Here is a 20,079-nt window from a genome sequence, read left to right as displayed (position 1 = left end):
TCATGGGAAGAACAAATTTTTTATATACCTAATGCTAATTCTTTAATACAGAAAATTGTTGATGACTGCGTCCCCTGTGCAGAAGTCAATGTGGGCAGAATCAAGCTGCCTGAGGGCGTCAGACAAGAGGACACAGACCTGGCACTTATTGAGAAGTAGACTTTACAGAAATCATCCCGGCATGTATGGTAACAAATACCTCTTAGTGTTCATAGACACTTTCTCAGGATGGGTGGAAGCTTACCCTACCAAGAAGGAAACTGCCCAGGTAGTGGTCAAAAAGATTCTGGAAGAGATATTCCCTCGGTTTGGACTACCCAAGGTAATCGGGTCTGGTAATGGGCTTCTCCCAGGTAAGTCAGTTGGTGGCTAGGCTACTGGGGATGGATTGGAAATTACATTGTGCACATAGACCCCAGAGTTCAGGACAGGTAGAAAGAATGAATAGGACCATTAAAGAGACCTTAACTAAATTAGCACTGGAGACTGGCACTAAAGACTGGGTTCAACTCCTTCCCATGTCCCTCTTCAGGGCAAGAATTACTCCTGCGCAGCATGGCCTCACCCCCTTTGAGATCGTCTATGGGGGGCCTCCCCCTGCCACCACATTTTTGATTCTGATATTTCTGCTTATGCTAATACCCGGACCCTGCAGGCCCAACTGCAAGCCCTTCAAGCCATCCAGAGGAGGTCTGGAAACCCCTGGCTGCTGCCTATCATGAGAAAGGAACCCCCGCCCCCGCCTGTCCTCACCCCTGTAAGGTCGGGGACTCTGTCTATGTTAGAAGTCTATGTTAGAAGTCTAGGACTCTGGAGCCCAGCCGGAAGGACCTTACACCGTACTCTTGACTACACCTATGGCACTGAAGGTCGACTGCATAGCGGCCTGGGTTCACACCTCCCACGCAAAGCCCGCTCCACCATAAGAGACGGAGGTCGGCTCATGGAGACTCCAACACACTCCAAATCCACTAAAGATAAGACTTTCAAAGTCTACTTGGGTTTTTCCTGAACCTCATAGCCCTAAATGGGGGAACTCCCCATGCCCCGCAACCACTCACTTGGCAGGTTTCCTCCCAGGCAGGAGAAGTTGTCTGGTCTACCACAGGCACATACCCCCCAGGTGCCTGGTGGCCTATGCTTACCCCTGACTTCTGCCAACTAGCAGCTGGGTCTAATTATTGGGACATTCCCGATTCTGGCCCTGCAGACATCCCCTTGACCAGCTCAAAGAGATTGCACCCGCCTTTCTCAGCAGCAGCTGAGGGATGCAGCAGGCCCAACTTTAGAAGCCAGCTGGGAGTTTGGGATCTATTTGTGTGCCCCTGGGATGGTAGGAGCAAAGCAGAGAGCCGTAGGTGTGAAGGCATAGACAGTTATTACTGTGCAGCCTGGGGCAGCGAGACCACAGGCCGATGTGTATTGGGGATTGGATCACAATTCCCAGCTATTCGACAAGGCTGCAAACCTGTCAAGATAAGGAGGCTTGTCTACCCCTTAATATATCCTTCACTGGCCCTGGAAAAACAAATTGGACCCAATGGATCACAGGGCAGACCTGGGGCCTTATATGGTATCTTCATGGACCAGACCCATGCGTTGTAATCAGGATATGTCTTCAGGTGGAGGGTGCTAAACCCATGCCCATAGGGTCCAATATGGTTCTCACAGAACAGGGCCTACCCCTCCCACAGGATTCCCCAACTATAGAGCGACACCCAGCCCCGGAGGCACGTGCCTGACTAGCTCCCAGGCCTCCCCCTACGAGACAGTGATTGTTCAGTCTAGTATGGGGAGCCTTTTCAGTCCTCAACCGCACCCAGCCTGGCCTCACTAACCCCTGTTGGCTATGCTTGGCCTCTGCACCCCCTTATTACAAGGGGATCGCCACTATCGGATGCTATAACACCACCACCATCTCTAACGGGTATGATTGGGGCTCCTCATATCAGCTGAACCTCACCCATGTTTCAGGTCGAGGGACTTGCCTGGGAGACCTTCCTGCCTCTCATCGACATTTAGATAACCAGACCATCCCCTACCCTGGACAGGCCTCCTACCTGGTTTCCGGGCCAGACCTCTGGTGGGCATATGGTACTGGATTAACCACCTGTGTCTACACCCAGACAGACCCTCAACTTCACCCAGGACTTTGCATATAAATCCACTTGCTGCCCCGAGTCTTTTACCAACCCACTAATTATTTAGAGCAGATCTATGAGGGACACCCCAGCCGGTTCCAAAGGGAGCCACTGTAACTCACCCCAGCTGTCCTTATGGGGATGGGGAATGGCAGCTGGAGTGGGTACAGCAATACAAGGAATTAAAGTCAGCTATGACAGAGGACCTAAAAGCTATAGAGGGCTCTATTACCAGACTAGAACACTCCCTGGCATCCCTAGCTGGGGTGGCCCTCCAGAATTGCAGGGGGCTCGACCTCCTCTTCCTAAAAGAGGGGGGAATATGCGCGGCCCTAAAGGAAGAATGTTGTTTTTATGTTAACCACTCTGGAGTCATCAGAGACTCCATGGCTAAACTTAGGGAAAGGCTCAGTCAACGACAGAGAGAAAGAGAGGCCCAACAGGGCTGGTTTGAAGGATGGTTCAACATGTCCCCCTGGAGCTTAGTATCTACTATGCTAGGACCCCTGAATATCCTCCTCCTTGTGCTTTGGGCCTTGCATTCTTAACTGCTTGCTCCCAATTATTAAAGACCGCTTATCCATAACCCAACCCCTGGTGAGAACCCAACAATACCAGTCCCTTAAACAACAGGAGGGACCTTAAGTTTTAAGATTAAAAATAGGACAAAAAGAAATGGGGAGATGAAAGAATTTAGACACGATTTTTAGCCATGAGAATAAGGAACTAGGCCCAGTCCCCAGAACAGATGGTTCCAGATAAACAACTTCAAACAGGCCAACACCCGGCCAATGTACATTCTGTGGTTTTTCCTGGAATAGAAACGGTCTTCACCCCAATTGGGTCCCATGCTCATGAAGCAATGTTTACACAACCAATCATGTTATGCCTAATGCCTCTATAAAAGGCATTTGGTTTTGCCCTATAAAAGATGACAAGCCTCCTTACTGGGCGCACAGCCTTCCTCGGAGAACACTGATACCCGTTTGCACAAATGTTCAATAAATGCCTCTTGCTCATTGCATCTCCTGGACTGGTCATTGAGTCCAGTACTTAGACCCCAAGACAAGGGTCTTACAGTTTGGGGTTGTAGAATCCACCATGGGGACAGGAAGTCCATCTCTCTGCCCTGTTTGGACCGTTTCTGAGCATGGGTGATAGCCCACACCAGCCTGTCCTGTGCCCTTCCCTGATGGGAGATGCCATTATGTATATATGTTTCTCATACTGGTTAATGAATAAAGCACTGTTGGTCAATAGGAAAGGAGATAGGAGGGACTAGGAGACAAGGAGGAAAGAAGAAGTAGTAAGGAGGAGTCAACATGGAGAGTCTGGAAAAGGCAGAACCGCCAGCCGCCTCTCGCTGGTAAGACCACGTGGAAATACATAGAAATGGGTTAATACTTAAGACAGAGCTAGCCGATAAGAAACAAGTAACTGGCCAACAGCATTGTATCAAATACAGAGCCTCAGTGTGTTAATTGGGGCTGGCGAGGTGGCGGGACAAGACCAGCGGCGGGAGAAAAAACAGTACTCCTTAGCCTGGGGTATGGGGGAAGCAGGAAGCACACAGATCCACCCAGCCTGATTCAGGCTGGCCTCAGAGTCTGGCCTCAGGCCCTAACTGTGGCTAGCTTGCTCTCTAACTCCCTTCCCCATTTCTACACCCAATCCTCGGGCACTTGGATTCTGATTCTGTCTGGCTGGGTACAGGGACTCCCAGGAGAAACACATCATGTCACTCAGACATCAACCCTGAAGGTGCAGTTTCTGAACCCCAGCTCTGCAAGAGGCAATGCTCAAGGCCAGGGGCCAGAGAGACAGCTTAGTATCTGAGAGCACTACTGCTCTTTCAGAGGACCCAGTTATCATTCCCAGCAGCACATGGTGGCTCACAGACATCTGTAGCTCAAGTTCAGGTGATCCAGCACTCTTCTGGTCTCTATGGGCACTGGGCATGCAAATGGTACATAGTCACATGCAGCCTAGTCAACAGGTGACCCTTGTCTTTGTTACCTTTTTTACAAGCCAGAGTCATTGAGAAGGAGGAGAAATTGAGAAATGCCTCCATAAGATTGGCTTGTGGGCAAACCTATGGGATACTTTCTTAATTAGTGATTGATGGAGAGGGCCCAGCCCACTATGGGTGGTTCCATCCCTAGGCACATGGTCCTGGCTTCTATAAGAAAGCAGTTTGAGCAAGCCATGGGGAGTAAGCCAGTAAGCAGCTGCCCTCCATGGCCTCTGTGTCAGCTCCTGCCTCCAGGTTCTGGCCTTAAGTAGGAATGTGTGATGTCATTTGTAAATATGTTTCATATTATTGGCTGATGAGTAAGGCACTGTTGGTCCCTCACCTGGGGGTGGGCTTAGTGAATCCTTCTGATGGGGTACTTTTGAAAAGTCACTTTCTACCTGGGTGTGGTGGCACAAGCCTTTATTCCCAGCACTTGGGAGGCAGAGGCAGCTGGATCTCTGATTTGGAGATCAGCCTGGTCTACAGAGTGAGTTTCAGAACAGCCAGGACTACACACAGAAACCCTACCTCAAAAAAAAAAAAATAGTTTTCTTGCCTTTGTTTATTCTGTGCACTCACATGTATTCCATGCATGTGGAGGACAGAGGACATCTTGAAGGCATCGGTTCTCTCCTCCTACTATGTGTGTACTGAGCATTGAACTCAGTTGTTTAGGCTTGGCAGCAAGTGCCTTTGTCTACTGAGCCATCTTGTCAGTCCTGAGTTAGAGGTTGTGTGTTGGGTCGGTGGCCTTACCCACTGTCCATTAAGGTGAGCATAGCTCGCCGTGTAGAAGAATAAGGGACCATGAGGAGGTGAGGATTCTGACCAGAGGGATTCAATATGAACTGGGGTGGGGAAATGGTTCTGGGGGCGGGGCTTCCACCTCCTGGGGGCATGACCAGGCGGGGTTCCGCCCACTAGACCCTACCCTAACCTCTATTTTGTTCTCAGTGCCTCAGACTGAGTGATTTGGCTGCTGTTCACTTCCTGTCACCCGGACCAGCCCTGGCTGCTGCCACTGCAGTTTGAGGGCGCCTGGGGCTCCGACTCCCATGACCGACTTGGGACACTCCAGTTTCATCATGTGGCTTCTGTCTCTCCCCCCACCCCTCATCCCCACCCTCCACCCCTGTGAGTTTCAGGAAAGCAGTCACCCTGCTGTAGGCTCACTAGGTAGGTAGACATTCACTCAGTCAACACCCAGTAAGCGCCTACAGTATTCCCAGGGGTAGGACTTCTCAGCCTTTGCTCTGCTGATACTTTGGGGTTAGGTCGTTGCCATGGGGATGTTGTAGGATGCTTCTTGGTTCCCTCCCAGAAGATGCCAGGGAAACCCCACTCTCCTCTGGACCACAAATGTTCTAGATGTCTCCAAGTATCTCCCGGAGATTGACCCTTGATGGAGAATTCTTTCCTTCCCTCTTACTGAGCTGCCCAGAGTTCTGTGAGCCCCGTATCAGTTGCTCTGATCTCTAATTCTAACTAAACACCCATCCCTCTCCTCCTGAAGTTAGGGACCTGCAACCCCACATTTTAAGGTCTCCTTGTCTGGAATCTGATGCCAGCTTTCCTCGGGGTCAGCGCTGAAGTCAGCCTCCAGTAGACCACGCCCACCAAGGGCCCTGCACCTGCCAGCTTGAAGCCCAAAGCCTGCTCAAGTGCATCATCTCGAGACTGTGAGACTGTGCTCACATCAAGGCGTGTGGCCACCCACACCCACCCAGGAAGCGATTCTCTAGTAAGTCAGGGCCACCAGGGGCCACGCCCACCAGAAGCCACGACTCCACCCCCCTAGCCCCTAAGCAGCTGCTCTCAAATGGATGGATGGGCGCTGGGGCAGGATCTGGAGGTGAGCTCCAGCTGCTTGGGGGCTCCAGGCCCAGCAGGGGATGTACACTGATGCAGGCTCAGTTAATAGAGTGCCAAAGGCCATGGGGTGTGAGTAGGGGAGACAGAGAGGTAAGGAGCTAGGCAGTGTGGGAGGGTGCAGGTAGGGTCAGGAACACCCTGTGAGCTAGGTGCAGAAAGAGGCTAGGGTGGGGACTGAAGTGCCTGAGCCACGCCCTCCCCAGTTCTCAGTCCCACAGACCCTTCCCACGGGTGAGCGGTTTGCTTTAGATGCTGGCTGGCTATGGATCCCCGGGCTTCTCTGGAATTCTCTGTGATCCCCAGGCTGTTTTCATACAGGTAATCCTACTACCTTGGCATCTCAAGTGCTGGGATGACCCGTGTGTACTACCCCACTGGACCAACAGTCCAAATTACTAAGTTACCATGACTTCCACGCTAGAAGACTCATTTCTGAGCAAGTGTTCAGAGAGCCCGCTGGGCTGGGGAAATATCTCAGTAGGTAGAGTGCAGGAGGCCATGTAAGTGGGGGGAACAGAGATAGACAGAAACACAGACGGGCACACACACAGAATATGAACATGAATGAGTGACTCACAGGCCAGCACGAGTTACATAATTGAGACGCTGTCTAAAAATGCCAATAGACAAAAGCCCCATGGGATGTTCTTTTTGGATTGCTCCATGTTCTTAGGCAAGGGACTGTCCCTCTCTGGTGATTTGGCTTCTTTCCCAGAATTGTTAGGCCTCCCCACCACTCTCCTCCCACACTCCCAGCCGTCTAGTCAAAAGTACACTGTGCACATCCATACTCAATATTTGTAACCACATCACCTCAGTGCACACACCCATTACAGTGAACAGCCCCCACCTAGACAATACCGAGCATTTATACATTTATATAATTGCTAACTGGGCTGTCTCATGCCTATACCCATATCGAACACCTATGCCCAATCCCAACACCTGTACCCATACCCTTCCCTCATATCCAATACCTGTGCCCATATCCAACACCTTTACCCATTGCCAATTCCTGTACAGACCCAACACCTGTGTCCATATGCAACACATGTGCCTATACCCACTGTAAGCACTGCAGCTCAGATGGAAAGGTATCCTAGCCACCAGGAGCCAAGGAATACCATAGCGTTACCAGCATTGTAGCTTTCTGTCCTGTTCCAGGGAAAGGTTTCCCCAATGCAAGAATCACAGCTCTGCTCCTGTGGGTGAGGGCTTCTCCAGTGAAGTTGTTGCAGCTCTGCTCCACCAGGGAAAGGTTTCCCCAGTGAAAGTGTTACAGTTCTGCTCTACTCTACAGAAAGTTGTTAGAGCCGGGCCCCATTTTAGCAAAAATGTTACATCCCACAGGAGAGATTTATTGGCAAAAATCTAGAAAGATGGCTACCCAGGTGAGAAACAACAGCCAACAGAACATGATACAAACCTGGTGTTGGATTTAGTGGTGGCAGAGTTTTCCAGGATGGCAGAAGATTGGTAAATTTTGGTGGTCTGATTCTGTAGCAAGCTCAGGGATTGGTGCAATTTCAAGCCATGATCCTGTGATCAAGACAGGGACAGGTGTTTTTCCTTGGCGCTTTTCACGCTACGTTACCTTTACCCAAACATGTACCCATTGCCACAACCTGTACCCATTCTCACAACCTGTACATATTCTCACAACCTGTACCCATTGCCACAACCTGTACATATTTGAACAAACTGTACACATTTCCACAACTTGTAACCATTTCAACAATCTATACTTATACCCAAACCTGTAAGTATTCTCATGACCTATATTCATTCCCCAAAACTGTAATTGTATCTATAACCTGTAACCATAAGCACAACCTATGTTCATACCAACAACCTGTACTCATTTCCAGAGCCTGTACCAATCCCCACCACATATAACTCTACCTAAACCTGTATCCAATTCTACCATCGGTACCAGTTCAAAACTTCAACAACCTCTACCCATTACTACACCCTGTACCTATTACTACAAGCTGTACCAGTTCCTACAGCCTGTACCCATACCCACATCCTGTACCCTTTCAATAACTTACAGTCATTTCCAAATCCTGTACTCACTCAAGCAATCTGCACCCATACACAAACCTGTACCCATTTCCACAACTTGCATCCATTCCAAAACCTGTACCCATTTCAAAAACATGTACCCATTTAACCAACTGTACCCATTCATACAACCTCTACCAATACCTACATCCTGTACACTTTCACACATCCTGTACTCATATCCATAGCTTGTATCCTTTCCAAAAACATGTGCACATTCCTAAACCTGTATCCATTCCCACAACCTGTACTTGTGCACAACCAGTACCCATTCAAGCAACCTGTACACATACCCAAACCTATACCCATTCCCATAACTCATACTCATTTCTTCCACTGATAACCATATCCGATACTTAACCATTCCTACAACCTGTACACATATCCACATCTTATAGCCATTTCAACCATCTGTACCATTTCTACAACCTTTACCCATTCCCAATCCTGTAATCATTACCACAGACAGCCTATATCCATTTCCACAACCTATATTCATTCCATAAGCATATTCCCATACCAAAACCTGTACCCATTCCAACATCCTGTACCCATTCCAACAATATGTACACATTTCCAAACATGCATCAATTCCCATAACCCTTATATGCACAAGTATACCCCTTCAAGCAACCTGTACACATATCCAAACCTATACATACCCTTTCTCATAACCAGTATCCATGTCCTCAACTGGCAACCATACCTAATCCTGTATTCATTCCTCTACGTCCTAAAACCATTTCTCCATCTTTTATCTTCTTTTTTTCTTTTTTCTTTTTATTTTACATATCGATTCCAATTTCCCCTCCCTCCCTCTCTCCCTGTCTCCCATCCTCCCATGTCCCCAACTACCCTCCCCTCCCCCATCCACATACAGGGTGATGCCTTCTAGGGGGGGATCATCTACATCTGTCAAGTCATGTGGAGTAGAGACTAGGCCCTCCCTCCTGTCTCTAGGTTAAGGCAATATCCCTCCATGGGGGATGTACTCCCAAAGTCCTTTTATGCACCAGGGATACATCCTGGTTCCACTGTCAGAGGTCCCTTAGACTGCCCAGGCCTTCTGAGACCCATGTTCAGGGGGTCTGAGTCAGTTCCATGCTGGATTCCCAGCTATCAGTCTGGAGGCCCGTTAGCTCCTCCTTGTTCAGGTCAGCTGTCTCTATGTGTTTCCACAACCTGGTCTTGTCCTCCCTCTCTGCATCTGGATTAAAGTTCGGCTCGGTGGTTACCAGTGGGTGTCTGTTTCTGTTTCCATCAGCTGCTAGGTGCGGGTTCTATATTGGTGGATAAGTTAGTCATGGATCTCATTATCAGGGAAAGGCATTTATGATAGCCTTTCCACTGTTGGTCAAATTGTTAGTTGGGGTCAGTCTTGTAGGTCTCTGGACATTTCCTTAGGTTCAGTTTTCTCTTCAAACCTATGATAGCTCCCTCTTTTATGTTTTCTCTCTCTCTCTCTCTCTCTCTCTCTCTCTCTCTCTCTCTCTCTCTCTCCTCTATTCTTCCCCTAACTCAATCTTCCTAGTCCCACGTGATTTCCTCTCCTCCCCTTCTCTTTTTCCTAGTTCCCTCTCCGTTCACTGCACCCCCACTCCCAATATGCTCAAGAGATCTTGTCCCTTTCCCCTTCTGTGAGGAACCTTATATGAATCTCTTAGAATCCTGGGTACAGGAGACCACTACCTGAACATAACTCCAGGGCACAGACATTGAGAGCAACAATTAATAAATGGGACCTCTTCAAACTTATTAGCTTCTGTAAGGCAATGGACACAGTGGACAAGACCAAATGGCAGCCCACAGACTGGAAAAAGATTTTCACCAATCCTACATCTGACAAAGGGCTGATCTCCAAAATATACAAAGAACTCAAGAAACTAGTCACCAAAAAAACAAATAACCCTATTTAAAAATGGGGTACAGAACTGAAGAAAGAATTCTCAATAGAGGAAATCAGAAAGGCTGAAAGACACTTAAGAAAGTGCTCAACACCCTTAGCTATCAAGGAAATGCCAATCAAAACAACTTTGAGATACCATCTTACCCCTGCCAGAATGGCTAAAATTAGAAACACCAATGACGACTCATGCTGGAGAGGATGTGGAGAAAGTGGAACACTCCTCCACTGCTGGTGGGAGTGCAAACTCATACAGCCATTTTGGAGATCAGTATGGCGGTTCCTCAGGAAAATGGAAAGTAGTTTACCACAGGACCTGGCAATCCCCCTCTTAGGCATACACCCAAATGATCCACATCCATGCAACAAAGACATGTTCATAGCAGCACTATTTATAATAGCAAGAACCTGGAAGCAACCTAGATGCCCCTCAATTGAAGAATTGTTAATGAAGATGTGGCACATCTACACAATGGAGTACTACTCTGCAGAAAAAAAAATGGAATCTTGAAATTCGCAGGCAAGTGGATGGAACTTGAAGAAACCATCCTGAATGAAGTAACCCAGTCACAAAAGGAGGAATATGGTATGTACTCGCTCATATATGGATTTTAGACCTAGAGCAAAGGATCACCAGCCTACAATTCACACCACCAGAGGAACTAGGATACAAGGTGTATTCTAACAGAGTCATATAAAGTCCCTCACATAACTGGGAAGGGACAAGTCCCCTAGAGCACAGGGGAAGTGGGGGGGCAGTGAATGGAGAGAGAAATAGGAGAAAGCGACGGGGAGGAGAGGAAAGCATATGTGACTAGGAAGATTGAGTCAGGGTAGGAATAGAAGAGAGATAGATAGAAAGAGAGAGAGAGAGAGAGAACATAAAAGAGGGAGCCAATATTGGTTTGAAGAGAAAACTGAACCCAAAGAAAGATCTAGAGACCTACAAGACTGCAGCCAACTAACAATTTGAGCATCTGTGGAAAGGCTACCATAAATGCCCTTCCCAGATAGTGAGATCAACAACTAACTTACCCATGGAGCCCTCATCTAGTACCTGTTGGAAACAGAAGCAAACACCCACACCTAAACACTGAGTCGAACTAGAATCCAGATGCAGATGGAGAAGACAAGACCAGGTTGTGGAAACACATAGAGACAGCTGACCTGAACAAGGAGGAGCTAACGGGCCCCCAGACTGATAGCTGGGAAGCCAGCATGGGACTGACTCAGGCCCCCCTGAATATGGGTCTCAGCCAGAAGGACTGAGCAGTCTAAGGGACCTCAGACAGTGGAACCAGGATGTATCCCTGGTGCACAAAAGGACCTTGCGGACACATCCCCCATGGAGGGATATTGCCTTAACCTAGAGACAGGAGAGAAGCCCTAGTCCCTATTTCAAATGACCTGACAGATCTACATGACCCCACCTGGATGGCATTCCCCTACATGTGGAATTGGGGTGGGGGGATGGGAGGGGAGGGTGGTCAAGGTGCATGTGAGGGGGCAGAGAAGGTAAAAGGGAGGGAGGGATGGAGGGAACTGGCATCGACATGTAAAATAATAAATTAAATAAAAAAATTAAATAAAAAAAAACAGTATCCACATCCTGTACCCTATACAAAGTCCCATAACCATACCAAAACCTGTGCACATTACATACCTTTTATGCAATTCCTAAAATGTGTACCATTATTTACTTCATTTACCCTAGTCAAAACCAAAGAACCAAACAAATGCTGTACCTGTTTGAAAATCCCATGCCCAAAACAAAGCCTGTAGAATTCGGCATTATGTATCAATTTACTACAACCTGACCCATATCTATCTGGTAGCTGTAACCTGTATGGTTTTTCCGCCCGCCGCTGCTGGTCTTGTCCCGCCGCCACGCCGCCAGCCCCAAATAATACACAGAGACTCTGTATTTGGTACAATACTGTTGGCCCTGTTACTTGTTTCTTATCATCTAGCTCTGCCTTAATTATTAACCCATTTCTGCTGATCTATGTATTTCTCTTACCGGGGAGCCGGCGGCATACTGCTTTCTTCAGACTCTCCATCTTGACTCCTCCTTACTACTTCCTCTTTCCTCCTTGTCTCCTAGTCTCTCCTATCTTCCTTTCCTATTGGCCAACAGTGCTTTATTATTAACCAGTATGAGAAACATATATACATAATGGCATCTCCCATCAGGTAGCCATTCCAAAAACATACCCATAACTAATCCTGTACCCATTCCCATAACCTGTTTCCATATTCACATCAAAAACCCATACTCATAACAAAATCTGTAGCCATTCCACATTCTATAAGCTGTCCAACCCCACATCCATACCCAAAACATGTTCCCTTTCCACCCGCTGGACCTTATCCTAAATCTCATACCCAAACCAAATCCTGTAACCCCTCCACATCCAGTAACCTATCAAAAAACTCATACCCATACAAAATTCTGTACCCATTCCAAATCCTGCACCCTTGGAAATCCTGTACTCTATCCAAAAATCCCATAACCACAGCAAAACCTGTACCCATCCCAAATCCTGTACAAAGTCCCATACGTTTAACTCTTCCATATCCTGTAACCTATCAAAAAACTCCTACACATATCCTGCATATCCTGTGCCTTATCCAAAATCCAATTCCCATTTCAAAACCAGTACCACTTCCAAATCCTGAACCCAATCCAAAACTTTATACACATACCAAAACCTTTACCTATTCTACATACTGTATTTATGAAAAATCCAATATTCATTCCAAAATCTATACCCCTTCCAAATCTTGTCCTGATCAAAAATCCCATAAACATACTAAACCTGTACTCATTCCAAATTCTGGGCCCTATCCAAATACAATACCCATAAAAAACCTGTTCCATGTCCACCTTCTGTACCTTATCCAAAAATCCCATATCAAATTCAAAACCTGTAAAACTTGATTTCAAGAACCTTATCCAAAATCCCATACACAACCATAAACTGTTCTCAATCCAATTCTTGGATCTTATCCACAATCCCATAACTAAACCAACCTATCCAAAACCTCCTACCTACACCAAACATGCAAAAACCTGCACTATATCCAAAATCATATAAGCATACAAGAACCTGTACCCATTCAAAATCCTATAATTTTTACAAAATCCCATACATAAAACATAAAGAATAACCACCCATAAATTATACAAAATCCAATACCCATTCCAAAAAAGTACCATTTCCCAATACTGACCCCTAGAAAAAAATGCATTTCCATACCAAAATATGTACCCTTTCAAAATCCTGTACCCTATTCAAAATTCCACACAAATACTAAAACCTGTACCAGTTCCTAATCCTGAATCTTATCCAAAATAAAATAAGCATTACCAAAACCTGTACCAATTCCAAATCATGAATATGATCTAGAATCCTATACAGAAGCCAAAATCTTTAACCCTTCCATATCATGTAAATGATCCAAAAAATCCGACCCAGACCAAATCCTGGAACCATTTCAAAACCTGCAATGTTTTATCATCCTCAACACTATCAAAATCCATAAACATATCAAAACATGAACCCATCCAAAACCCGGAACTCTATCGAAAATCCAATATCCATACACAAAACTGGTCCCTTTCAACCTCCTGTAAGCTTATCCAAAACCCCAGACTGATTCCCAAACCTGCACCATATCCAAATTGTCATAACCATTCCAAAACCTGTACCAATTTGAAATTCTGTACTCTGTTCAAAATCACATACAAATACCAAAACATTCACTCATTCCAAATCCTATACACTAACCAAAATCCCATAACAAATCCAAAACCTGTATTCGAAACCCCGAACCCAGTAGAAAAGCCCATACCCATTGTATACCTGTACACATTCCAGATGCTGTAACCTAACCAAAATCCAGTACTAAAACCAGACCTATACATAAGAAGTCCTGTACCCTAACAAAAAATCCATACCCACACCAAAACCTTTACCATTCTATATCCTGTACGCCATCCACATCCCATACCTATACTAAAACCTTTATCAAACAAAAACCTATACAGTAATATTAATTCCATACCCACACAAAAACCTGTACCCATTTCAAATCCTTAACCTTATCCAAAATCCCATACCCATTCCAAAACCTGCACCCATTCCAAATCCTGTACCAATTCCAAATCCTGTACCTTATTCAAAATCCCCTACCCACATCAAAACCTGTACCAATTCAGAATCATGAACCGTAGCCAAAATCCCATACACATTACAAAACCTGCACCCATTCCAAATCCTGTACCGTATCCAAAATCCCATACCCATTCCAAAATTGGTACTCATTTGAAATCCTGTACCCTATTAAAAATCCCATATCTATTCCAAATCCTGTATCCCATTCAAATCCCATACCAATACAAAAACATTTACCATTCCAAATCCTGTACCCTATCCAAAATCCCATACCCACACCAAAACCTGTACCAATTCCAAATTCTGAACCCTATCCAAATTCCCTTACCCATTCATAAACCTGTACCCATCCCAAACCATGTACCTGATTCAAAACCTGTACAATATTAAAAATCCCATAGTATTTCCAAAGTCTGTACCTCATCCAAATACCATACCCATACCAAAATTTTACCACTCTAAATTCTGTACCTATCCAAAGTCCCATACCCACACAAAATATGTCTCCATTACAAATCCTGAACCGTATCAAAAAACCCATAACCATTCCAAAACATGTACAAATTCCAAATCCTCTACCAAAGTCAAAACCTCATACCCGTACCAAAATCTATACACATTACAAAGCCTGAACCCTATTCAAAAACTGATACCCAAACCAAAACCTGTAACCACTACAAATCCTGTACCCTATTCAAAATCCCAAACCTACACCAAAACCTGTACCCATTCCAAATGGTAAACCCTGTCCAAAATACCATACTCATTCCAAAACCTGTACCCACAACAAATCCTGTACCCATCCAAAATCCCATACTCATTCCAAAACCAGTACCCATTCCAAATACTGTACACTATCCAAAATCCGATTCTGATTCCAAAACCTGTACCCATTTCAAATCCTGAACCCTATAAAAATGCCATACCAAAACTAAAACCTGTACTTATTCCAAATACTGTTCCCTACTCAAAAACCTGTTCCCAATCCAAAAATTGTACTCATTCCTAATCCTGTCCACTCTCCAAAATCCCATACCTATTCCAAAACCTGTACCCATAGAAATCCTATTTCCTTTCCAAACCCTGGACCCATTGCAAATCCTATACACTTTCCAAATCCTATTCCTATTCTAAATCCTGAACCCTATCCAAAATCCCATACCCTTGCCAAAATTGTTCACATTCCAAATAATGTACCCATTCCAAATCCATTACCCTATCCAAAAATCATTCCCAAACCAAAACCTGTACCTGATTGTAATCCTGTCCAATATCCAAAATGCCATACCGATTCCAAAACCTGTACCCATTCTAAATCCTATTCCCATTCAAATCCTGTACCCTATCCAAAATCCCATACTGATTTCAAAACCTGTATCCACTCCAAATCCTATTCCCTTTCCAAATTCTGAACAGTCTCTAAAATTCCAACCCTTTCCAAAACTTGTACCCATCCAAATTCTGTACCCATTCCAAATTTGTTCCCATTCCCAATCCTGTACCCTATCCAAAATCCCGTACTGATTACATGAACCCTACACAAAATCCAATACCCTTTCAAATCCTGTACCCATTCCAAATCCTTTACACTATCCAAAAATCCATTCCCAAACCAAAACCTGTACCCATTGAAAATTCTGTACACTTTCCAAATCCTCTACCCATTCCAAATCCTGTACACATTCAAAATCATTTACCCTACCAAAAACCCTTTCCATAATCAAAACCGGTACCCATTCCAAATCCTGTACCTGTTACAAATTTATTTTTAATTTATTATTTTACATGTTGATGCCAGTTCCCTCTCCCTCCCTCTCTCCCTCCCTCCCTTTTACCCTCTCTGCACCCTCACATGCACCTTGACCACCCTCCCCTCCCATCCCCCCACCCCAATTCCACATGTAGGGCAATGCCATCCTGGTGGGGTCATGTAGATCTGTCAGGTCATTTGAAGTAGGGTCTAGGACTTCTCTCCTGTCTCTAGGTTAAGGGAGTATCCCTCCATGGGGGATGTATTTACAAGGTCCTTTTGTGCACCAGGGATACATCTGGTTCTACTGTTTGAGGTCCCTTAGACTGCTCAGTCCTTCTGGCTGAGACCCATATTCAGGGGGGCCTGAGTCAGTCCCATGCTGGATTCCCAGCTATCAGTCTGGGGGCCCATCAGCTCCTCCTTGTTCAGGTCAGCTGTCTCTATGTGTTTCTACAATCTGTTCTTGTCCTCTCCATCTGCATCTGGATTCTAGTTCGACTCAGTGTTTAGGTGTGGGTGTTTGCTCCTGTTTCCAACAGGTATTAGATGAGGGCTCCATGGGTAAGTTAGTTGTTGATCTCACTATCCGGAAAGGGCATTTATGGTAGCCTTTCCACAGATGCTCAAATTGTTAGTTGGCGGCAGTCTTGTAGGTCTCTAGACCTTTCTTTGGGTTCAGTTTTCACTTCAAACCAATAATGGCTCCCTCTTTTATGTTCTCTCTCTCCCTCCCCCCTCCTGTCTTCTATTCCTACCCTGACTCAAACTTCCTAGTCACATGTATTTTCCTCTCCTCCCCCTCTCTTTCTCTTACCCTATTCCAAATTTTGTACATTATCCCACAATGAATTACCAAACCAAAGCCTGTACAGATTCCTAATACTGTCCACTATCCAAAATGCCATACCGATTCCAAAACCAGTACCCATTCAAATTCCTATTCCCATCCCAAATCCTGAACCCTATCCAAAATCCCAAACCTTTGCAAATCCTGTACCCAATCCAAATCATGTACCCTATCCAAAAACCCAATCCCAAACCAAAACCTGCAAATATTCCTAATGTATTACCCTATCAAAACTCAGATATACTGATTCCAAAACTTGTGCCCATTCCAAATCCTATTCCCATTCCAAATACTGAACCCTATCCAAAATCCTATACCCCTTTCAAATCCTGTACTCATTCAAAATCCTATATCCAATCCAAAAACATATTACTTAACCAAAATCTGTACCCATTGCAAATCCTGTACTCTTTCCAAATCCTATTCCCATTCCAAATCCTGAACCCTATGCAAAACCCCATACCCTTTCCAAAACTGTATGCATTCCAAATCCTATACCCATTCCAAATCATGTACCCTATCAAAAAACCCATTCCCTAACCAAAAACTGTGACCAATGCAAATCCTGTACTCTTTCAAAATCCTATTTTCTTTCCAAATTCTGCACCCATTCCAAATTCTGTACCCTATGCAAAAATCCATTCCCAAACCAAAACATGTATGGATTCAAAATCCTGTACCTTATCCAAAACCCAACTCACAAAACAAAACCTGTACCCATTCGAAATCCTATTCCCATTCCAAATCCTGTACCCATTCCAAATCTTTACCATATCAAAAATCCAATTACCTAACCAAAACCTGCACCCATTCAAAAATCTGTATGCAATCCAAATCCTGTACCCTGTCCAAAAATCCATTCCAAAGCCATAACAATACCAAATCCTGTACCCTACCAAAAAACCCATTCCCAATCAAAAACTTCTAGCTGTTCCTAATCCTGTCCGCTAACCAAAATCCCATACCGATTTCAAATCTTGTACCTATTCCAAATCCTATTTCCATTCCAAATCCTGAACCCTATCCACAATCCCAACCCTTTCCAAACCTGTACCTAATCCAAATCCTGTACACATTCCCAATTATGTTACCTACCCAAAATCCCATACGGATACCAAAACCTGTACCCATTTGACATACTATTCCCATTCCAAATCCTGAACCCTGCCCAAAATCCAAAACCTTTCCAAAACCTGTACCCATTCCAAATCCTGTACTTTATCCAAAAACCCATTCCCAAACCAATACATACAAACATTCCCAATCATGTATCCTATCCAAATTCCCATACTGATTCTAAAACCCATACCCATTCCAAATCTTATTCCCATTCCAAATATTGAACCCTATTCAAAATCCCATACCCTTTCAAATCCCGTACCCATTCCAAATCCTGTACCCATGACAAATACTGTACCCATTCCAAATACTTTATCCTATCAAAAAACCCATTCTCTAACCACAACCTGTACCCATTCCAAATCCTATACACATTTTAAATCCTGAACCCTATCCAACACCCCAACCAACCCTTTCCAAAACCTGAAACCATTCCAAAACCTGTACTCATTCCAAATCCTGTACCCTATACAAAAATGCATAGTGAAATCAAAACCTGCAACCATACCCAATCCTATACCCTCTACAAAATCTCGTATTGATTCAAAAAACCTGTACCCATTCCAAATCCTATATCCATTCCAATCCTATAACCTATTGAAAAATCCATCCCCAAACCAAAACCCGTTCTGATTCCAAATCCAGTACCCCAACCAAAAACCCATTCCTAATCCAAAACCTTCCTGTACCCAATCCCAACCTGTACCCATTCTAAATCCAGTACCATATCCCAAATCCCATTCTCAAACCAAAACCTGTATGCATTGCAAATTTTCTTCCCTATCCAAATCCCATACCGATTCCAAAACCAGTACTCATTCCAAATCCTATTCCCATTTCAAATCCTGATCCCTAGCCAAAACCATACCCTTTCAAATCCTGTACACATTCCATATGCTGTAATCATTCCAAATCATTTACACTATCAAAAATCCTTTCCCTATCCAAAACCTGTACCCATTCTAAATCCTATTCCCATTCCAAATCCTGAACCCGAATCCAAATTCCATACCCTTTCCAAACATGTACCCATTCTAAATCCTGTACACATTCTCATTTCTGTACCGAATTACAAACCCATTTCCAAACCAAAACCTTTAACATTTCACAATCCTGTACCTTACCCAAAATCCCATACCGATTCGAAAACCAGTATCCATTCGAAATCCTGATCCTTATGCAAAATCCCAACCCTTTGCAAAACCTGTAATAACCATTCCAAATCATGCACCCATTCCAAATCTGCACCCAAACAATATCCAAAAACCGAATCCTGATCCATCACCAGCAACCATTCACAATGCTGTACCCTATCTAAAATCCCAACGCTTTCCAAAGCCAGTTCCTAATCTCATTCCTGTACCCATTCCAAAACCTGTACCAAATCCAAACCCTGTATCCTGTCCAAATCCGAATCCTTTCCAAAACCTGTACCTATTCCAATTCCTGTATCCATTCCAAATCCTGTACCCTATCCAAAAACCCCTTCCCAAACCAAAACCTGCAACCATACCAAATTCTGTACCCCAATCAAAATCCCATACTGATCAAAAACCTGTACACACTCCAAATCGTATTCCCATTCCAAATTCTGAATCCAAATCCAAATCCCAACCCTTTCCAAACCTGTACACGTTCCAAATCCTGTATACATTCCAAATCCTGTACCTAATTCCAAATCCCATTCCCAAACCAAAACCTGTACCCATTTCAAATCCTGTACCCATTCCAAATCCAGAACTCTATTCAAGAACCGATTCTGATCCAAACCCTGAAACGATTCCCAATCCTGTAACCTGTCCAAAATCCCACACTGATTCCAAAACCTGTAACCACTCCAAATCCTATTCCCATTCCAAATCCTGAATCCTATCCAAAATCCCAAACCTTTCTAAAGCCAGTACCTGATCCCAATCCTGTACCCATTCCAAAATCTGTACCCAATCCAAATCCTGTACCCTGTCCAAATCTGAACCCTTTCCAAAACCTGTATCTATTTCAAATCCTGTACCCATTCTAAATGCTGTACCCTATCCAAAACCCCTTCCTGCTAGGAGTGGGTTTTCCCTGCTGGACCACTGGTGCCAGAGCTGCGCCAGCCACAAATATCACACAGAGACACTGTATTAGATATAATTCTGTAGGCCAGTTACTAGTTTCTTGTCGGCTAGCTCTGTCTTAAATATTA

This window comes from Phodopus roborovskii, unplaced genomic scaffold, assembly GCF_943737965.1.
Source record: "Phodopus roborovskii unplaced genomic scaffold, PHOROB, whole genome shotgun sequence".
NCBI lineage: Eukaryota > Metazoa > Chordata > Mammalia > Rodentia > Cricetidae > Phodopus > Phodopus roborovskii.
This window is presented reverse-complemented; position numbering follows the sequence as displayed.